At 42.3% G+C, this 22,362-nt stretch overlaps 1 protein-coding gene across 2 annotated transcripts in view; it reads left to right on the forward strand.

The window, feature by feature from the left end:
- The first annotated feature begins 15,423 nt into the window (after positions 1–15,423).
- Positions 15,424–22,362, forward strand: part of slc29a4a (solute carrier family 29 member 4a) — a 248,061-nt gene continuing 241,122 nt past the window's right edge. For both annotated transcript variants that reach the window (XM_063058912.1, XM_063058911.1), the window contains exons 1-2: positions 15,424–15,552; positions 22,097–22,196. The gene's annotated coding sequence lies outside the window, so the exon portion shown is untranslated. The remainder of the gene's footprint in view (positions 15,553–22,096; positions 22,197–22,362) is intronic.

The following is a 22,362-nucleotide window of genomic DNA, read 5'->3' on the forward strand; positions in this document are numbered from 1 at the left end:
GACCTGGACCCACTGCAATTTGCCTACCACCGCAACAGGCCTACAGCAGATCTCAGTGGTTCTTCATTTGGCTTTGAAGGACCTAGACAACAGCAAAACGTATGTCAGGCAGCTGATTATTGATTACAGCTGGGAGTTGAACACCATCATCCACTGACTACTAATTAGCAGGTTTCAAAACCTGGGTGTTGGTCCGTCCCTCTGCAACTAGATCAGAAGACTGCAGTCAACGTGGATCAGTAACAACATCTCCTCCTCACTGCTCATAAACCATCTATAAATTCACCATTATTGTTGACAGAATCTCAGATGGCGACGAGGAGGTGTACAGGAGTGGGACAGATCAGCTGGTTGAGTGGTGTTGCAACAACAAACTTGCTCTCAACATCAGCAAGACCAAGGAACTGATTCCTGACTTCAGGAAGAGGAGCCAACGTTTAGATTATCCACCCTATTGAAACAAACATGATGAAGTCACACCAGCAGCTCTACTTTAGTTGAAGTTTGAGGAAATTTGGGATGTCGCCAAAATCTCTTGCAGATTTCTTCTGTGGAGAACATTCTGACTGACTGCATCACCATTTGGCTTGGAGGCTCCAATGCACAGGATCACAAGAGGCTGCATTCAGCTAGTTCCATCACGGGCACAGCCCTCCCCAGCACCATTTTTCTTTTATTCATATAGACCACCAGTTTTCTTTCAGTATGGATGAAAGAAAAATGGAGGGGCATGTGGGAGGGAAGGGTTAGATTGATCATAGAGCAAGCTAAAGGGCCGTCTCAACATTGTGGGACAAAGGAGCAGTACTGTGCTGTACTCTTCTATGTTCATTCAGGACATCTTCAAGGGTTGGTGTATCAAGAAGGTGGCATCTATCATTAAACCCTCATCATCCAGGATGTGCTGTCTGTGTCTTACTACCATTGGGGAGGAGGTACAGGAGTTTGAAGACCCACACTCAACATTTTAAAAACACCATCTTCCTCTTTGCTATCAGATTTTGGAATGGTCTATGAACTCATGAACATTATCTCCTTATTTGTCTTTCACTGTATTTATTTAGTTAGTTATTTATGTAACACAGTAATTTTACACCTTGCACTCAACTGCTGAAGCAAAATAACAAATTTAATGACATACAGTTTGTCAGTGACGATAAACCTGACTCTGATTCTGATGATATTTTGGGTTCTACTCATTAGAAGACTCCAGTATTCAAGAGAAGGAGAGCTCATTTCTTCACATTTCCCCTCCTCCCTCCTCTCCCTTCCCACCCCTCGTCCAAGCTCTACGACTTCCATGAAAATGATGCTAGGGGGCCGGCTGGTGGCGCAATGACATCGGCGCTGGACCCGGGAACAGAGGTTCCAGGTTCGAAACCAGTCGGGTACGCTCCCGAGTACGCTCATCATCCATGCCGGGTTGAGCGTCGAGATCGCAGCTCAATCTCGTAAAATAAAAAGGGAAAATACTGTGAAAATGTCTGTGTGAGGAGTGGCGGGTCACACAGTCTCTCTCTCTCTCTCTCTGTGCCTTGTAAAAAGCCATGAAAATGACAGCATCACAGACGCATGCACACACACACTCAGACTTGCACGCACACAGGCACACGCCAAAAAAAAGAGAAAATGATGCTAGGGGCTTTGTGCTGGTGGTGTTGAAAGCAACCTTTGGGCATTGCTAATCTCAGAGCTCTTAAAGATAGCGGAGTGAAGGGATATGGGGAGAAGGCAGGAAAAGGGTACTGATTGTGGATGATCAGCCATGATCACAGTGAATGGTGGTGCTGGCTCGAAGGGCTGAATGGCCTACTCCTGCACCTATTGTCTATTGTCTATTGTCTAATCATGACATCCATATCTACTCTGGCTCACCTGTGATTCCAGACAGTTGACTCTTCATTGAAAGCAAGATGCTCTGGATGAGCAATCAATGTCAAACTAGACAGTAATGTCTATATCTGTGATCAAACATAAAGTGTTGTAGGACAATTAAGCACATAATACTCATTTCCTTTTAATTTCAGTTGCCAATTTTGTTTGAATCAATTCACTGCGGCTTCCTCCCGTTCTGATGGTGCAGCAACAATTATCATCCAACCATCCGAGTCTCACTCATTAAATTGTTTGTGTGTCATATAACACTCAACGAAGGGAATAGACTTTCTCTATTCTTCCCCTTCCCCAGCCCCCCAAGTAGAAAATACAAAAGCCTTGTTAGCACATACCTTCTAGGTCAAGGACAGCTTTTATCCCATTGTTATAGGACTATCCAGTGGCTCTCTGGGAAGATAAAATGGACTTATGACATCACAATCTACCTTGTTATGCTTTTGCACCATGTCTGTATGCAGTTTACTTTCTCTGTAACGGTTTTCTATGTTCTGTTGTCTTCTCTTTCACTACATCAATACACTGTTGTAATGAAATGATCCCTGTGGATGGCAGTCAAAACAAATTTTTTCATTTTACCTTGGTACATGTGACAATGGTATAGCAATTTACTAAATATCACCAGAGTCTTATAACATAGTCTTGTTTTTTTTTATTGTAACTAAATAATGATACCATTGGTGTCAGGAACACTAATGCAAATGCAATCTTTTAGGAATAATAGAGAAATATTGGACCAACAATCAACTTGAGTTTTAAGGATCATATTTAAACAATGTTTAATCCAGAAATCCAAGTGCACTGAATTTCTTTTTTTTTTGACTGCAAAAAACACTATTCAGCAGCATCCTATTTTTACTAAATACCTGGGAAAATGGAGGTCTAATCAAGACCTGATCACAAAATCAAGAGGTTAGACATCTCTTCACTCTATTTCTGAATGGATCATCTTTGTAACACGCCAATGCGTGGTGGTAAGGTCTGCTGCTGGACCACTGAAAGAGGGAAAATAAATGTGTGTATCCAGCGGTCTTCTATTGGAGCAGTAACATGCTTTTGGTCACTTGTGCTGCATGTACAGCATGTACAAAGGTGAGATTACTTGGTAGTTAATAGTCTTTCCTCATTTAGGTCTAGTGACCATAGAGCATTTTCATCCCCATACAAGCAAGGCAGAAGGTTGAAGTCCAATATTTTAGCCATTTGGTCTCAGTGAATTAAGGGAGGGGCTCTTGGGCTCAAGGGGCTGAGTAACAAACTTCTGTTTTAGACAACATCTATTCAAAACAGAAACAGGTTGAATGATTTGTGCCAAAAGGCAAAGCATCTTCTGTTCTGATGTTAGATCACCAGCAACTGATATATTTTTCGTTTCCTCTTTCTGTGTTCCTGAGCCTGCCGGAGCTTGCATGTCCTGCCCTTTAGATTGAACTCCTCAACAGTTTGAAATAGGATAATGACCATGTGTTTCTGGTGTGGTTACAGAATAAATATTAGAACATAGAACAGTACAGGAGCAGGCCATTCAGCCCAGAGTGTTGTGCCAAACCAGCTAATAAACAAATCAAAAACACCCAAACATTAATCCCTCCTACCTACACAATGTCCATATCCCTCCATCTTTCTCACATCCATATGCCTGTCTGAATGTCTCTTAAGGGCCGCTACCATCATACTGGGGGGGGGGGGGGGTGTGTCTGTGGTCACCTGTATTCTTTTGTACTGCTTTAGTGGCCTTGAATTTGAACATAGGTTTCTTGAGTGAATACATAATTTATTGATTGCTACTATGGACTGTAAGACCAAAAGGCATAGGAACAGAATTAGGTCATGTAGCCCATCATGTCTGCTCCACCATTTCAACTTAGCTGATCCAAATTTCCTCTTGGCCCCAGTCTCCTGCCTTCTCCCCGTATCTCTTTACACCCTGACCAATCAAGAATTTATCAATCTCTGCCTTAAATAACATAAAGACATGGCCTGCACAGTTATCTGTAGCAAAGAATTCCACAGATTCACCACTCTCTGGCAAAAGAAATCCCTCCTCGTCTCCAACAAGAGAATCTGCAGATGCTGGAAATCTGAACAACACACACAAAATGCTGGAGGAACTCAGCTGGCCAGGCAGCATCTATGGAAAAGAGTACACAGTCGACATTTTGGGCCATTCGACTGTAATCTTTTCCATTGATGCTGCCTGGCCTGCTGAGTTCCTCCAGCATTTTGTGTCTGTTCCTCCTCATGTCCATTCAAAAAGGACGCTCCTCTATTCTGAGGTTGTGTCCTCTGGTCTTAGACTCTCCTACCATAGGAAGCATCCTCTCCACATCCACTCTGTCAAGGACTTTCACTATTCGATAGGTTTCAATGATGTCACCCCCTTCCCCCCCCCCCAATCTCTGTCTTCTAGTGAAAACAGGCCCAGAGCCTCAAACGCTCTTCATATGACAAGCCATTCAGTCCCGGAATCATTTTCGTGAACCTCCTTTGTGTTTCTGCACATCCTGTCTAAGATACGGGGCCCAAAACGTTACATCCTTGCTTTTATCTATATTCTTGTCCTCTTGAAATGAATGCTAACATCATATTTGCCTTCCTCAACACAGACTCAACCTGCAAATGAAGCTTTAGGGAATCTTGCACCAGGACTCCCAAGTCACTTCACACCTCAGTTTTTTTGTGTTTTCTTGCTATGAGCATGCCAGCCAGTGATATGTACCATATTGATGAAAATACACACAGATGCACATTAAAAAATTGTAGGTTTAAGTGGCAGCTGAAGCACTTTCATCTTTTATAAGCCATTATTTGACTTCTGTTATGAAAGCAGAGGCCACCTACACTTTTTGTTCTGCATGTAAATCTAAGAATTGGTATGTTTTAATAATTCTTTCCTTGTTTTGAGTCACTCCCAGGGGAAATGAATGAAACTGTCTCTCCTGCATTACAGCATTAAATAATTACTTTAATCTTTATTTCTAATGCATTGGAAGACCTTAATGAGAAAGATGTCACTGATTCTTTAAATTCTTGGCACTAAGACACTTAAAGGGACATGGATTTGTCTACTATAGTAATCATGTTAATTTAAATGTATGAAGGTCCTATGAAGACTTAGTTGGCAATGAATGTCAAAGGCACTTGTCAAAACCTCCACGAGGCCTCTATTAGTATTCTGCACATGAGAGCCTCGACCTTCTTGAAGAAATCTACTTCCCTGGAATATAGGAAACTGCACTGATTTTTGCCTGAATCACTTGCCATAATGCAGAGCAGGAGCCAGAATAAATAGAAATGCAATATACCGCAGACACTGAAAATCTTTAATATTAGAAATAACAGCTTGGGTGAAAATGAGATAGAGTCAAATTTCCAGTTTGACGATCATTCATCAGAAATTGAAAATGTAGGAGAGGTAACCAGTTTAAGCAAGTAGAGGCACAGAGAATGGTGTGGGAGAATTTTGGGGCTGGTGGAATCATCCAAAGGGAATGATACATGATGAATGGTGAGACGGGAAAGACAAAAGGCAAAACAGAAACATTACTGGCCTGCGAGGAATTGTCATTTTGCTGATGTGATATTGCCTTCTGCACATAAATCTAAACTATACACGATAATTAGCCTCCAAGATTGTTGAAAACTTGATGCTACATGTGAACTTGTGCAATCTGCCTAATCAAAGAGGAGCTGTCTGCTCCTTGGGCTTCCTGTGAGTTTCCTTGTGCAGGATAGGAGGCCAAGGACAGAGAGGTTTTGCCAGAGATGGTAACCTACAAATTCTGCCTGAGCTGGCGACCGTTCCCAGCATTCTGCATTCACAGTTTTTTTTGCTGTCCAGGGCATTAGGGTGTTGTACAGCTGGAGCTCATGAATTGCAGGTTGCTTCCAGACTACAGCAGGACTCCGTTCCTGCGAAATGTTGGAAGTGTTGCTGCAAACTGAATTCCCACTGGAGAGGAGATGCCTGCAGCACTTCAGCAGCTGGCAAATCCACCCTGCTGGTCTCCCAAGTACTCATAAATATAGGAAGATTATACTTGAATCAGGCATTCATAAGGTGGGGGGAACCAGTATCTTTGTTTCTGAAAAATAGCCTTGGAGAATTTTGAATGAGAACCCAATGGGTGTTGTCACTTTGGCAGTACAAGCATCAGCTAGTGGCAGACGAAATGACGTTACAAAATTTTTGAGGATTGAGCTACTAATGTTCCCAATGCTTCCCATTTAAAAAAAATTCTCATTGTATTAATTTTCTTAGGTATTTATCTGCTTGATGCCAGTCCAATTCAGTGGCTGATGGGAGCTCTCCTGCACCCTGTGTAAATGAGCCTCTATCCTTAACTCTGATTGTTGGTTAGCTTTCTGATTGCTGAGGACCGCGCGATCTTAACCTGATCTGTTCCTGCCTAACCAACCATGGTACATACATACTGCATGCCTCACACCAGCTATACAGCATTAAAACACAGGAACTCTGAGTGATTTTATTTCAAGATGATTTCAAGCGATGTAGCTCATGGACAATAACCCTAACCATTAAGTCATTTGTATAGTTATCGCAAGGCCCTGGTAATGTAGAACACTGCAAGTCCAGTTCACTGATTGCAGAATACCGCAAGCTTGGTGAGACGGGCGGCAGGGGAGCTGCGTTGTCTCGGTTATTGCGTGGACCAGGACCTCCTGGTGCAGCTGACGCTGGAGGTAGTGTGGCAGAGGGCAGAGGCCCTCGTCGGCATACTGGGTTGGGGGCTGACCCCTCCCACCTGCGCTCACATCCCAGTGTTTGCTCGCTGCTACTCGGTGGAAGACAAGCTGCACCAGGACAACATATCAATCGACACAAGTTTGGTTCCCAAACCTTTCTGGGTTACCGTCCTCTTGGATCCCAGAACACATCCCCAGTGCCACCCACCTCTCCCTTTCTGCACATTATATTAAAAACTTTTATGATGCACAGTGAAAGAAAATGGGAAATTAAAAGTAAAGCAGTGACAAATAATTGCATAAATAATTAGTCTATTTAAAGCTACAAATAAAATTATTTCTTTAATTACAAAAGCAAGTTTCATCAACAATCTTAGAGCATACATTTGTAGTCTTACTATTGACTACTTCATTATTTTTTCACCTTTCAGTGAAGTGGATGGGCTTGGTGCAGTGACATCAGCTCCTCCACATCAAAGTCAATGTCACTCAGGAGTCTCAAATCTCATGTTCAGTAATTCACAGTCTGTCTTGTTGCTTTGAAGAACTTGGGCGACTGCACTGAAACTGCACTCCACTAATTATGAGGTTGGGAAAGCAATAAAGAACATCTTGACCCTTTTCCACACTGCAGATATTTCAGAGATTCTGTTCTGCAACCAAAAGTCTTGACATGGTTTTTGAACCTCTGCTTCAGCTCAAGGTCATTTTGTAGTGAGATCAGTCCTTCCTCCATCCTTCCTGTTAATTACACTTTGTGAATAATTCTGGCAAATAATCAATGCCATGCTTGATATTCTTGAGCTAATTACTGAATGAAGCATTTGCATCTTCAAAAGATTTTATCACGGTTTCAAAAAAAGAAAACGCATAGAAGTGTCTCAGGCAGTTTCATTTTTAGAGCCATTCTGACTTTATGCAACAGCCAGCATTCAAGCTGTTGATCATTCTCAATACGAAGTTCTCAAATCAGTCGAGAATTGAGTGCATGGGTTGTGATTTTATTTACCACTGTGATAACAGTATTTAATGATTTGCCGATCACTTAGGATTTTTACGACAAGATGTTGCCTATGAATGCTAAATATGTTAAGTACAGATTTTTTTCAAGAAAGTAATAACCCCACGATGGTGTCTCATCTGTTGCACAAGCAAGAATATTGGTGAATAGAATGTCCTTCTCTTTGAAAAATTGCTCAACAGCCTGAAATATTAACTCCCAATTTTTATCTGTTTCTTGTCTCCTTGCAAGTAATAACTCTTGAGCCACATTTTCATTTTTTATGAAGCAAACATAAGCAAGAAGCAAAGATTCATTGCCTGGCAAAGTTGACTTATCTAACTGCAGAGCAAATTCTGTTGTCCTAAGTATGTTGCACAATATGTCTTTCACACTCTCAACATTTCATCTATTTGTTTTTCAACAGAGTTGGTGCTGAGCGGAATCACTTTAATCATTTGGTCTGCTGACTTATGTAAAACCATACTCAGAACCTCCCTTACTGCTGGCAGAACCAGTTCTTCACCAATTGTATGGGGCTTTCCAGATCTAGCAATGAGCAATGAAACATTGTATGAAGCAGGCGAACCATCACTATTTCATTGTGAAGTTCTGGCAAACATGTTTTGAAGTGTTTTCCCTCTCTGAAGATTTTCACAAAGTAACTGAAACTAAACCAAGTTCTTGTTTGCTTTATCAGAGTGTTTTTACTTCAACTGTTCAAGGAGCCTGGATAGTTTCATTGCCTCATTTAAAAAAAAACTTTTCCATGTAACTGACACATTGGCTGTTGATGTTTGCTTGGTGCTGGTATAAATCTGTATGTCAGATAATCCGCATTGTACTGTCTACTTTCTTGTTTCACCTGCTTCTGCTTTTTTTTATGGATTGAAAACATTGCCCATCACCTATAATGTCAGTCCAACCTCAAGTGTTGTGATCAGTAAAGGGGAAAGTTATGATGTCATTGTAGCACAGGCACAACCAGATTCTCTGCTTCTAGATGTAAAATGTGGAGCAGCGATATCTCGGTTGGGCAATGGGCTAGAGAAATGTGAACAAGACCATTCAAAAGGTCAGATTCTGGACTTTACCACATTGAACACCATACTCTACTTCACAGGAATTACATCACTGCATGATTAGAGTATGGGGATCGTACTAGCTAACACTGTACAACAGTAGTGAATGGCAATAATGTGTGGGCCAGTGCCAGAAATAACACAATTTCTTCAGTTCATATTTTTCATGGTATGCAAATACAGAAGTGTCACCATGCTTTTCAACAATTATAATGCACTAGTCTAAGAGACTTTGACTAGTCTTAGCCAGTCTAAGGGAATAGTAGGTTCGCAAGAGATGAGGTGATTAAGTGATCATTGCAATGCAATGCTTATAATAAGTAATTCATTTCTTAAATTAAGCCTGTAATCCCTCAGCTGCCCTCTTGCCACTGAGCGTCCCCTACCACTCCCTTTATCTATATTGTCCCCTTAGAAACCCCCACTGTCCTCGGGGTTGATATCACCATTTTTGGACCCACTGATCTACAGACCATCCCACTCAGGGACTTGAGCTATATTAATGTTTTTGTGTCTATGTTTTTCTGCTATCATCACTGAGGGTGCTTTGTGATGTGTGCTGTGAGCTGTTGGTGCTATGCTTTGCTCTTTGGCCCTGGAGTAATGCTGTTTTCATGTGTATGGTTGAATGATTATTAAACATGAACTTGATTAAAGACTGACCCTTAAACTATACCATAATAGGCCAGAGGGTGCCATCTGAAACTCCCCTGTTTTTTAAGAACACCCACGTGCTGCATTTCTGTACCTTACTGCAACAAATTTGCTGAACAACAACATTACATCAGCACCACATCGTTCTGGAAATTAGACAGCACACATCCAGTTGTACAGAGTGCTTGCACCAGTGAACCTTTGCCTGCACAAAGAATGATAGCAATCCTTTTAGAGAAATAGAATCATGTTGTTCCATATCTGATTAGTCATTAGTCAATCACAACAGAACCATGGTTTTATGGCATTGTACTCTGTTCAGCTGTGCCATTTAAAAGGCCACCCCTATGTTTTTGGGCAGACTGCTGCACTCTCCTGCAGAAGCTGACAGGTGGTTCTGAACCTTGTTTCTTCTGGCCATTGGGTGAGTTCAGCTTTCCTTGCCTCATGCTGTCATAGGGTGCTTGCGGTATTTGGATGTGCTGTATAATCTGGATCTGCAAGTGTATTAAGCGTAGCTGGAGCCCCTGAGCCGGGAAGGTTAGAATGGCTTCCATTTTCAGACCTTGCTTTCAGCAATCGTGCAGGAAGCCAAATTCCTATAACTGCCTTTTCTGAATCACGAATCTGAAACCTTTAGTGGACACAACACGTGCAGAGCTCTGTGACTGAACATCTCCGTCTTTGATCACTCCCCCCCTGAAATTGGTAATTTAGTTTATTATGTATCGAGGTACAGTGAAAAGCTTGTTTTGCATTTTGCCCATACAGATCATTTCACTGCAATAACACATTGACTTGTAAAAGAGAAGAAGATGACAGTGCGACGCAGCGCGCGCGGCCTCTCCGGTGATGAATATCTGTTATCTGTCAAGTAGGGGATTGTGCACAATCCTGATTTGATGGAGACAGACGTGAGTGCATAGCGGAACATCTGGAAAACTTCTGAAATGTCTGCTTTGCTACCGCTGCTACTGTGTGAATCTCTGGAGCTGAAGGCCTCGAAATTCCCGGTTTTGCGTGTTTCAACGGCTTGTGAGAGGTCGAAGGCGCTCGGCAGAGGATGGCGCTGGGGAAGCTGTATCGGAGAGGCTGCTCGGAAGCTCGGAGTTTTCGGACGGATGGACTCTGTGTCGGCTGTGGTCGGCTGCTTCCAAGGTATTGGCAAGTTGACAGTGCCTGGAGGTTTATGGCAGGGAGTTTCTCCCTTTTGCCGCCGCTATCGGGGACTCGGGAGTCGATCGACTCGGGACTTTGAGACTATTTTTTTTACAATGCCTATGGAATGTTCTTCATCAAATTATGGTATTGCATTGCACTGCTGTAACTATATGTTATAATTATGTGGTTTTGTCAGTGTTAGTCTTTGGTCTGTCTTGTTTTCTGTGATATCATGCCGGAGAAACATTGTATCATTTCTTAATGCATGTATGCATTTCTAAATGACAATAAAAGAGGACTGAGCATTCTCACAATCTAAAGAGAAAACAATAGCAGAATGCAGAATAAAGCGTTACAGTTACACTAAGTGCAGTGCAGATAGACCTCAAGGTTCAAGCTCATAGCCAGGTAGAACGTAAGGTGGAGAGCCCATCTGCCAGGCCACTCAGTAGTCTTACAACGGTAGAACAGAAGCTGTCCTTGAGTCTGGTAGTTTGTGCTCCCAGTTGGAGGGAGGAGAAGAGAGACTATACAGCTGACTTCTGCTGGCTGATCTGCACAGGATATAAGGATATAAGGACTTGGCCCAGTGTTTTCCATGGATCATCCTCTGCAGAACTGTTCTCACGTCCACGATGGTGTCTGTAGATTCAGGTGTACTGGAGGCTCTGGGGGGGGGGAGGGGCTGGTAATGTAGCCATTCCATTATGTTCAAAAAGCACTCAGCTCATCGTTTAGATTCAGGGACGCTGCAGAAATAACAAGTCCAAATGTGCACTAGGTTCCCATTCTCTGCTGAAAGGAAAATTGAGAAATCCCCCTAAAGCTGCAGTGAGCTGGAACCTTTCAGACATGTCACAGATCAGTCACTGTTTTGTACAATGATCAGGTTTTACAACATTTCCCTCAGTATCAGCAAACAAAGGAGCTGGTCATGACTCCAGGAAGGGGGACAGTGCATACACTCCTGTTTACATCAATGGTGCTGAGGGTTGAGTTCCCAGAGGTGGATATCACCAATAGCTCATCCTAGACCAACCACATAGATGTCATGGACAAGAAAGCTGAGCAGGACCTTTATCGATGCACCTATCCAAGCGCACAATGGCTTGGTATGTGAAATGTCCTGCTTGTAACCGCAACAAAAAGAAGAGAGATGAGGTCACAGCTCAGCACGTCACAGAAACGAGGTACCCCTCTATGGACTCTGTCCATTCTTGTCCCTACCTCAGTAAAGCAGCCAGCATAATCAAAGACCTTACACATCATGGACTTCTATCTCTTCTACCCTCTCCCATCAAGCAGAAGATACAAAAGCCTGAACATATGTACCAGACACAAGGGCAGCTTCTATCCCACTGTTATAAGACTCTTGAGTGGACCTTTTGTGTGATAAGATTCTTGATCCCACCATCAATCTCATTATGATCATGCACTTTACCATTTATCCGAAGCTTTTACAGCTTATTCTGCATTGTTATTGTTTAACCTTGTTCTACCTCAAAGCACTGTGTAATGATTTTGATCTGTATGAACAGTGTACAAGACAAGCTTTTCACTGTATCTTGGTACACATGACAATAATAAACCAATACCCATACCAATAGAGGTTTATTCAGGGATTGCACATCCTGTCACAGTCAACCCTCATCATTCAGCAAGAGTTTATGATGAGAAGTCTTCTGAGCATGGTTATTCTTCTGGTCCATTCCATGTCGAAAGGCTTTAGCCTTGTCTTTCTGTGTCCAGAACGATTATGCAAGGTTGGATATAACTAGAGGTTGTATCTGCCTTTGGACGTGGCAATAGTAGGCTCCTGATGTAATGAGAAGGGAAAAGGAAAGGGGACTTAGGAGTGTTTTTTTTAGATTTCAGTGATGGTTCTTAATTCACCTTAAGGACAAGACCATAATTAGTCTCAATCATTACAGGTATGGTCATAGAGACATCTTAGCAATAAAAGAAAATTCATTAATTTAGATTGTTTAGACTGTTGCAGCAATGAACTGGGATATACAAGAATATTACACATCAGGGACCCTGCGGACTCACAACACACAAGGAACTCAGCAGGTTGGGCAGCATCCGTGGAAACGATGAGTTGATGTTTCGGGCTGGAACCCTTCGTCAGGACTGAAGAGGGAAGGGGCAGAGGTTCCGGCCCAAAACATCGACTCATCGTTTCCACAGATGCTGCCCGACCTGCTGAGTTCCTCCAGTGTGTTGTGAGTGTTGCTTTGACCCCAGCATCTGCAGAGTATTTTGTGTTTACGGGACCCTGTGGAGGCTGGAAACCCAGAACAAAACACACAAAATGCTTGTTCAACTCAGCAGGTCAAGCAGCATCTATGGAAATGAAGAAACAGTCGGTGTTTTGGGCCGAGATGTTTCTTTAGGACTGGAGAGGAAGGGGGAAGAAGCCAGAATAAGAAGGTGGGGGGAGGGGGAGGAGGACAATCTATAAGGTGACGGATGAAGCCTGATGGGTGGGTGGGAGGGTATGGAGTAAAACACTGGGACGTGATAAGTGGAAAAGGCAAACGGCTGGTGAAGAAGGAATCTGATAGGAGAAGAATGTGGATCATGGGAGAAAGCGAAGTAGGAGGGGGACCAGGGAGAGGTGAAATACAGATGAGGAGAAGAGGTTAATGGCAAAATGACGAAGAGGGAGAGGGAAGGGGAGAAGTTACCAGAAGTTGGAGAAATCAATATCATGCCATCAGGTTGGAGGCTACCTAGATGGAAGTGTTTCTCCTCCAACCAGAGAGTGACCTAATCCTGGGATTTGTAAGTACTGTACCACATCATTAAATAGAGTGCTATACAGGTATTTCATAAAGAAATCACACATTGTATCTTGACACATGACTCATGGTCTAAAAGTAAACATGAAGCAAATCGTAGATCTGAGGCTGTCAGACAGGAACAGCAAAGCATAATGGTGGAGATCAAATGAGTTTGGCAGTTCTCGGAGAAAAGAGATCCAGACAACAACCCAAAGTTGATTAGGAGCTTGAAATCTTCAACCACAATCTGAAAATGGACATGGACCGTGATGGGCAACACCAGAAGATGTTCCATGAGGACCTGAAGATGATAGGTATCTGACGGAAAACGTCTGGATGCAAAATACTGCCCTTTTGATGGTGGGTGGAGGAGGTAAATGCCCACAAACTTGAGAGACACACAAAGGGAAAACGGGAGCATGCTCCTGCCATAGAAATAGAAGACTATGCCACCCTGGGTTAGTAAAGTTATGCAGGACTGAGATCAGTGTACTGGAAGATGACACATGAAGAACTGATAGCAACTTGCTGATCAAAAGTGCCCAGTACTAAGTGAAAGGGTCCTAAATCAAATATATTCAGGATGTTTGATGAAATGTTTGGAAGCTTTTGATGATTTGAGAAAACTTAAAAGGAAATCCAAGACCAGAAAGATGTTACAGCTGAAACTTTATTGTGCTGAGAGGGGACCGTCACCCAGATAGCTAACGTTATACTTAGACCATAAAGACAAAAAAGATAATCAAGATAGGTTCCACCTCCTACTGTCAGCTATGGAAGAAATTGTGACAGCTTTGGTAAAAGCCAAAGTTTGCAGCAGGCTTGGTGCCCCCAGCAGCTGTGGAATATGGAGCCAGATAAATGAGACCTTCATTAACAACCACAGATTGATGAAAGAAACTCCTCTTCTATCTCTAGAGATGGAAATTCTTTGTAGAAAATTATCACTCATCATGAGAGCAAATCTACAAAGAGCAATTCATTGAACACAAACAAAACCAGGATTAACACCAGCAACATTGAATGTAACCTATGACAAGGGAAAGATGTACCTCACCAAATAAAGCTGCAACTCACCGCAGAGAGAGGCAATTGCACCCAGTCCACCAAGCACTCAACATCTTGCTGTCTGAATTATATTTGTATGTGATATTCAACAAGTGTGTTTCTGTTTTAGAATCAATCATCCAGATTAACAGTTTTAACAAAGAAGATGTAATCTCATCCTCTATTATTCAGCAGTTTAATAATATTATCTTTGGGGAAACATAAAATACATTGCTTGGAGGTGCGTGGCCTGTAGTCTAAAAATAAATATAATATAAGTAGATTTGAATCATTTAGTAGATTTACTGAGAGAGCTTTGAATGAAAGATGTAACATCCATACAAACTCTAATAGATTAATTCATGAAGGATCCTTTCAGGCATATATCATGATTGATATGCCAATATTTGAAATCTCCATACCAAGGTAATTGGCAGTAGCAATCACATGAGGATTACTTTATTGTATCTGCTTGAATCATACACATTTCTGATCATGTGGGTCAGCTGCTTATCCATCTAATTGGATGTCATCTAGAGTAGCTGCTGTTTCTGTAATCATCTGATAGAACACTGAGCTGAGAGGCCTTGTGTTGCCCAGAAGTGTTTTTTCTTTGCTTTTCCACGTTTGCATTTACATTATTGGCAGAACATCTGAGATAAAAACCAAGCTCGTGACAGCGAGAGAAGGCAAACTCAATGCTTCCACTTCGGTGTCAGTGATGTTGGCGTGAGTTGTTCCAGTGCACATCAGGGGAAGGATCCCCCTCTTGCAACCTGAGTAGGTCCGATCCCTCCTGCTCCTTGCTGAGACAATCTCCTGCTGCTTGCAATTTTAGCTTGGCAGACAAAATGGGAAACATTATTCTGAATTCAGTGATAATATGGCTGCGTCATTTGTTTTGTGAGACTTTGCCTGCCAGTTTCTAAGTGTGGGTGTGTGTGATTTGCTGTCTCGGCATTGCAGCCAAATATAGCATGTGCAGAGAGCAGTTCCAAGTATAAGAGCTCTCACCTGAACATAATTCGGGAGACTGTGGGATTCCTTTCACCCCTGCTCCATATGGGTTCTGTTAATGTGAATGGACAGCTCAGTGGCTGCCATCTGCCTGGTCTTCTGCTGTGCTCCTGAATGGCGTTCTTGCCCCCGAATGGCGTTCTTGCCCCCTCACACCAGGGACTTACTCCAGAAGGATGTTGAAATTCCGTTGGAAGGATCATGGGTGAGTAGGGGAGGGGTTGTCTACAGTGTAGATCCAGCCTCCTCTATTTCTCTGTCTCCTATTTCAATCCAGCAGAAGCCCACAGCAGTTGTATCAGAGCTGTGGTTCAGGGGAGAATGCCCATTGATGTGATTTAGTACAGTAAAATACCTTCCAGCTGCATTAAATACATAATTTATGCATTATATCCTTTATTGTATCCTACCCGTCCATCCAGCATCCTCTTTGACTTTCTACCATCAGGCAGGAGACTCCGATGCATAAAAACAAGAATGGTCAAGATGAGTAACAATTTCTTCCCCCAGGCCATTATGCTTCTGAACTCACTGCTGCATTGTATTCAACGTGTCACTGGTTAATCGGTACTGTACCTTACAATATTTAATATTAATGCACTTTAGTTTGTTATTTATCTGTGATTCATCTGTAGCTTTTATCCTTACCTTCATAAGTTATTGTGTGTTACAGTATGTGTGTTAAGTGATTCACACCCTGGTTCGAAGAAACGCTGTCTCATTTCTATATACATTATATACATCAATGTAGTTAAATGACAATAAACTTCACTTAACTTGACCTATGAGGTTGGCCAGTGAATATATACCTGCACTTGTACCAGCTCTAAAGATTAAGACTTGTGTCTCAGTCTTAAATAGAGACTCAATTGCAAGATTGATTAGTACTCTATTTAAGGAGGGAAGGAATTCTTAGCCATTTGTATATATTTAAATGGAACCTTAAACAAGATAAAAATTCCCAGTATGCTCGACAGGATTGTCATCCATCAAATGGCAACTGTGATTAAGGTATCTATTTATAGATGCTTATAACCTTCTCATGTTGATTTCTTAAAATGTTATGTGCAGTATTATAAGCATTCACACACCAAAGCTAAGCTCTGAGAGATGAAGAGGAATGATTATGGAACAGGTAAAAGAATGGAAGCGTATTTTTTGCTCTGTGGATGATTTGTGTACTTAAGTGCTTGAGGGTGTAACATGACCCGTATAACTGCAGTACCTTATGTAAGTCAACATCTAGTGATCTGAATATAAAAGCCTTCTCTAGGTTTGCTCATGTGTCTGGAGAATAGTTGAGGATTTAACTCCGCAGTGAGTGCAAAGATATGAACTCTCTGGAAACTCCATCATTGTTCTGTATGATTGCAGCATTGTGAAGTGGCAGAAACAAAGGTCGTATCTTTCCAGTCAGACCATCAGACCAAAGGATATAAGAACAGAATCAGGCCATTTGGCCATCGAGTCTGCTCTGCCATTTCATCATGGCTGATCCAATTTTCCTCTTAGCCCCCAATCCCCTGCCTTCTCCCTGTATCCCTTCATGCCCTGACCAATCAAGAATCTCTGAACCTCTGCCTTAAATATACAAAAAGACTTGGCCACCATAGCTGCCTGTGGCAAAGAATTCCACAGATTCACCACTTTCCGTCTAAGTAAATTCCTCTTCATCTCCATTCTAAAAGGACACCCCTCTATTCTGAGGCTGTGTCTTCTGATGGTAGACTCTCTCATCATAGGAAACATGCTCTCCTCATCCACTCTATCAAGATATTTCTTCATTCAATAGCTTTCAATTAGGTCACCCCTCCTTCTTCTGAATTCTAGTGAATACAGGCCATGAGCCATCAAACATTCTTCATATATCAAGCCATTCAATCCTGGAATCATTTTTGTGAACCTCCTTTGAACCCTCTCCAGTTTTAGCACATCCTTTCTAAGGTAAGGGGCCCAAAACTGCTCACAGTACTCCACATGAGGCCTCACCAATGCTTTATAAAGTCTCAACATTACATTCTTGCTTTTATATTCTAGTCCTCTTGAAATGAATGTAAACATTGTATTTACCTTCCTTACTAGACTTCACCTGCAAATGAACCTTTAGGGAATCCTACACAAGGACTCCTAAGTCATCTTGCCCCTCATATTTTTTGTATTTTCTCTCTATTTAGAAAATAGTCAACCCTTTCATTTCTTCTATCAAAGTGCATGACCACACATTTCCTGATACTGTATTCCATCTGTCATTTGTTTGCCCATTCTCCTAATCTGTCTAAGTCCTTCTGTAGCCTCTCTATTTCCTCAAAACTACCTGCCTCTCCACCTATCTTCATATCATCCGCAAATTTTGCAACAAAGCCATCAATTCCATCATCCAAATCATTGACATACACAAAGAATCGGTCCCAACACCGACCCCTGTGGAACACCACTAGTCACTGGCAGCCAAGCAGAGAAGGATCCCTAATTCCCACTCTTTGCCTCGTGCCAAGCAGCCACGCTAGAAACTTAACTATAATACCATGGGTTCATAGTTTGTTAAGTAGCCTCATATGTGGCACCTTGTCAAAGGCCTTCTGAAAATCCAAGTACAAAACATCAACCAATTCTCATTTGTCTGTCTTGCTTGTTACTTCTTCAAAATATTACAACAGATTTGTCAGACAAGATTTTCCCTTGAGGAAACCATGCTGACTACAGCCTATTTTATCTTATGCCTCCAAGTACCCTGTGACCTCATCCTTAATAATCGACTCCAATTATTGAGGTCAGACTAACTGGCCTATAGTTTCCTTTATTCTGCCTCTCCCTTCTTGAAGAGTGGAATGACATCTGCAATTTTCCAGTCTTCTGGAACCATACCAGAATCTAGCGATTCTTGAAAGATCATTACTAATGCCACCACAATCTCTTCTACCACCTTTTTTTAGAACTCTGGGGTGTACTCCATATGGTTCAGGTGAGTCAAATAACTTCATGCCCTTTAGTTTCTCAAGAACCTTCTCTCTAGCTATGGTAACTTCACACACTTCATGACCTCTGACACTGGGAACTTCCACCATACTGCTGGTGTTTTCCACAGTGAAGGCTGATGCAAAATGCTAATTCAGTTCTTCCGCCATTTCCTTGTCCCTCATTACTACCTCTTCAGCATCGTTTTCCAGTGGTCTGATATCCATTCTCGTCTCTCTTTTAGACTTTATGCATCTGAAGAAACTTTTGGTATCCTCTTTAATATTATTGGCTAGTTTACTTTCATAGTCTATCTTTACCTTCTTAATAACTTTTTTAGTTGCCTTCTGTTGGTATTTAAAAGCTTCCCAATCCTCTAACTTCCCACTAATTTTTGCTCTATCATATGCCTTCAGCCACCTGATTCAGGTTTAAGAGATGCTTTAACATTATTCTGAAGAAAATCAGGAAAGTGCTAGTGCCCTGAGCAATATTCATTCAGTCAACATCAGAAAAACAGACTTACTGGTCATTCTCACATTTTTGTTTGTGGGAACATCTTGCACACAAACTGTGTTTCTCATATTACAGATCTCCCATTGAGATTGAGTCACCTCTCGTTGAAATTGTGCACTATGTGTTTGCATTGTCTTGCAGCTATATTGTATGACTACCATTGTAGCTAAATACTGAATACGTCACCCTTTGTTAATGGCCCAGGAGAAAGAACAGGACCACGCATGTCTTGATTGAGGGTGTCTTTCATAATGTCGATGACCACTTACCATGTTAAATACTACCACTAAGTTTTGCTGTGGAAAGATCTTCTGGAGGTCATTCGTCAGTGGAGAAGAGAAGAAGTCAATGGTTCCTAGATTGAGTGCCTGCATCCTGTTGAGCACGACTTGGAATCTCAGCTATAGCTTTTACTTATTTACTGAGATAGAGAGCAGAATAGGCCACGCCAACCAGCATTAACCCTAGCCTAAAGAAGGACAACTTACAATGACCAATTAACTGGTAGGTCTTTGGACTGTGGGAGGAAACCCAGAGATCACAGGGAGAACGCTCAAGCTCCTTTCAGGCAGCACTGGGAATAGAACCTGGTTTGACGGCACTGTAACCCAATGTGCTAACCGCTACACCACCGTGCCACCAATTGTTTTCCCTTTCAGGTTTTTTTCAACTCATCTCTGGAAGTTGCAGTTCAATACATCTCCACTGTTTTTCTGCCTGTGTGTCTGGTGTCAATGGAAATGCTAAAGGCTTCATGAAAATTTCTTGACGAGGACATAAGATAATAAGATGAGAGGCATCGATCGTGTGGATAGACAGAGGCTTTTTCCCAGGGATGAAATGGCTGCCACAAGAGGGCACAGGTTTAAGGTGCTTGGGAGTAGGTACAGAGGAGAAGTCAGGGGTAAGTTTTTATGCAGAGTGATGAGTGTGTGGAATGGGCTGCCGGCAATGGTGGTGGAGGCGGATACGATAGGGTCTTTTAAGAGACTTTTGGATAGGTACATGGAGCTTAGAAAAATAGAGGGCTATGGCAACCCTAATAATCTCTAAGGTAGGGACATGTTCGGCACAGCTTTGTGGGCTGAAGGGCCTGTATTGTGCTGTAGGTTTTCCATGTTTCTATAAGGTAAGATTTGGCGAATCCATGCATTCCAGTCTCTTTAAATGTAATCCCAGCTGTCTGCCTGTAACGGGCAGACAGTACATTAAGGAAATCATAGATAAGTGCATGAAGGTGAATGGAAGAGAAGATTGTTTTCAGTGGATGCGATGAAGCAAGCAGAGTGGCAGCACGGTAGCATAGTGGTTAGCACAACGCTTTACAGTTCCAGCAACTCGGGTTCAATTCCCACAGCTGCCTATAAGGAGTTTGTATGTTCCCCCCAAGACCGTGTGGGTTTCCTCCGGGTGCTCCGGTTTCCTCCCACAGTCCAAAGACGGACTGGTTGGTAGGGTAATTGGTCATTGTAAATTGTCCTGTGATTAGGCTAGGATTAAATCGGTGGTTACAGGGCGTCGTGGCTCAAAGGTCCGGAAGGGCCCATTCCATGTTGTATGTCAATAAAAATAAAAATTCAAAAAAAACACTTTATTTGATAAAGAAGTCCAAACAGGGGCATGATATGTTCAAGTTCTTGGATTGTACACTTTCAAAGAGTCCATTGGAGCAGTTGTTGGCATGGATAACTGAGTCCATGTTCTGCTGGTTCCAAGGGAGACAAAAGGCATAAGTAAGTGCAGTGAGATTAGGAATGCATGAAGTTATTACGTGCATAATATACATAACTACATTTCAGTCAAGTCAATTGGCCGAGTGTTGTTTCCATGTGCCTAGTTATAATTAATTTTGTCCCCATGTGCCCCCTGCAAAAGCAAGCATGCTAAAACATGACTGATATTCAGAAGCACCCTTGCTGTAGGTAGTATTTGTGAGTTGGCTGAAGGGCTACCCCAATGATCTTACCCTATATTACCCTATAATCCTGTAACTCTGGCTTCGGCTAGTGGCTTAATATAGGGGGTGATAGCCCCCAGCCTGGCCAAACTTAAGAAATCTCATTTAGGTGGATGCTGCGCGATGTGTTCCCTGTTACCCCGAAATAAAAAACAGTACACAATATGCGATTAAGCAATTAAGCTTTATAATTGTTACTTTGACTATACAGTTAGTAAAGAAACGAAAAAAAGAAAAAAGGGCCCAATCTTATTAAACAGTCTGTTGTGCAATGTTGGAGCTCACTGATAAGTTGAACGTCCACCATCAACCTCCTCCGATCGTCGCTGCCCTTCGGACCCTCGCTCCAAGTCCACCCCATCTGGCGGTCTACCAACTCTCTCCATTCGCGTCTTCTCTCCTCATCTCTCCCCAGCAAAAGACCACAAAAATCTCTCTTCCAGCTTACAAGAAAGAACAACAGCATTCCTAACCCTGTTATCTCTAGTCATAACCCAAACATTGCCGCTACAGAGAAATCATTACATCATCAATGAAACCTTACAGCATATTACACAGCAGTGAAACCCTACAGCATGTTACATAAGGAAGGAAAGACAAGATCTATGAGTATGAGAGTAGTTGACATATTCAGCCATGGTGGGTGGAGAAAATGTGTTTGATGTGGTTTTGAAGGACAGCTGTGATGGCATAATGATGTGTCAGATGGAGGTGGATAGAGGGGATGTGAGGAAGTGCTCAAACCTGCAGACCTGATCTGACACCAGCAGTTACGTTTGGGAAGACACAGAGTATCAAGATTATAATCACCAGAGATTCTGCAGACGCTGGAAATCCAGAGCAACACACCTCAAAGGCTGGAGGAACTCAGCATCTATAGCAATGAATAAACTGCTGATATTTTGGGCCGAAATCCTTCTTCAGGGCTGACAGAGGGAAAATGGCAGAATAAGAAGGTGGGGGTGGGGGGAAGGAGTAGAAGCTAGAAGGTGATAGGTGAAGCCAGGTGGGTGAGGGAGGGGAGAGTGAAGCAAGAAGCTAGGTGATAGGTAGAAGAGGTAAAGGGCTGGAGAAGGAGGAATCTAATAGGAGTGGATCATGGGAGAAGGGGAAGGTGGAGGGGTGCTAAGGGGAGTTGACGGGTAAATGAGGAGAAGGGGTAAGAGGAAAAATGATTTTAAAAGAATAGGCTCTTAGTTTCTGGATCAATGATGAAATCCGATTAAATTTCAGCAAGATTCAAATCTGAACTAGCTCTATGTAAGGGTAATTCAAATAGTCCCACTCCCCTGCCTTTTCCCATGACTTGTTTCCCTTTCAGAAGCTACAGATGAATACGTCTTCACTATTTCTCTGCCTGTGCCTGCTGTCTCAGTGGAAATGCTAAAGGCTTCATGAAAATTTCTTGACGAGGACATAAGGTAAGATTTGGCGAATCCGCGCTTTCCAGTCTTATTAAATGTAATCCCAGCTGTCTGCCTGTAAAGGGCAGACAGTACATTAAGGAAATCATAGATAAGTGCATGAAGGTGAATGGAAGAGAAGATTGTGTTCAGTGGATATGATGAAGCAAGTAGACTGGAAGGA

The sequence above is a fragment of the Mobula hypostoma genome, chromosome 9, assembly GCF_963921235.1.
Source record: "Mobula hypostoma chromosome 9, sMobHyp1.1, whole genome shotgun sequence".
Lineage (NCBI taxonomy): Eukaryota > Metazoa > Chordata > Chondrichthyes > Myliobatiformes > Myliobatidae > Mobula > Mobula hypostoma.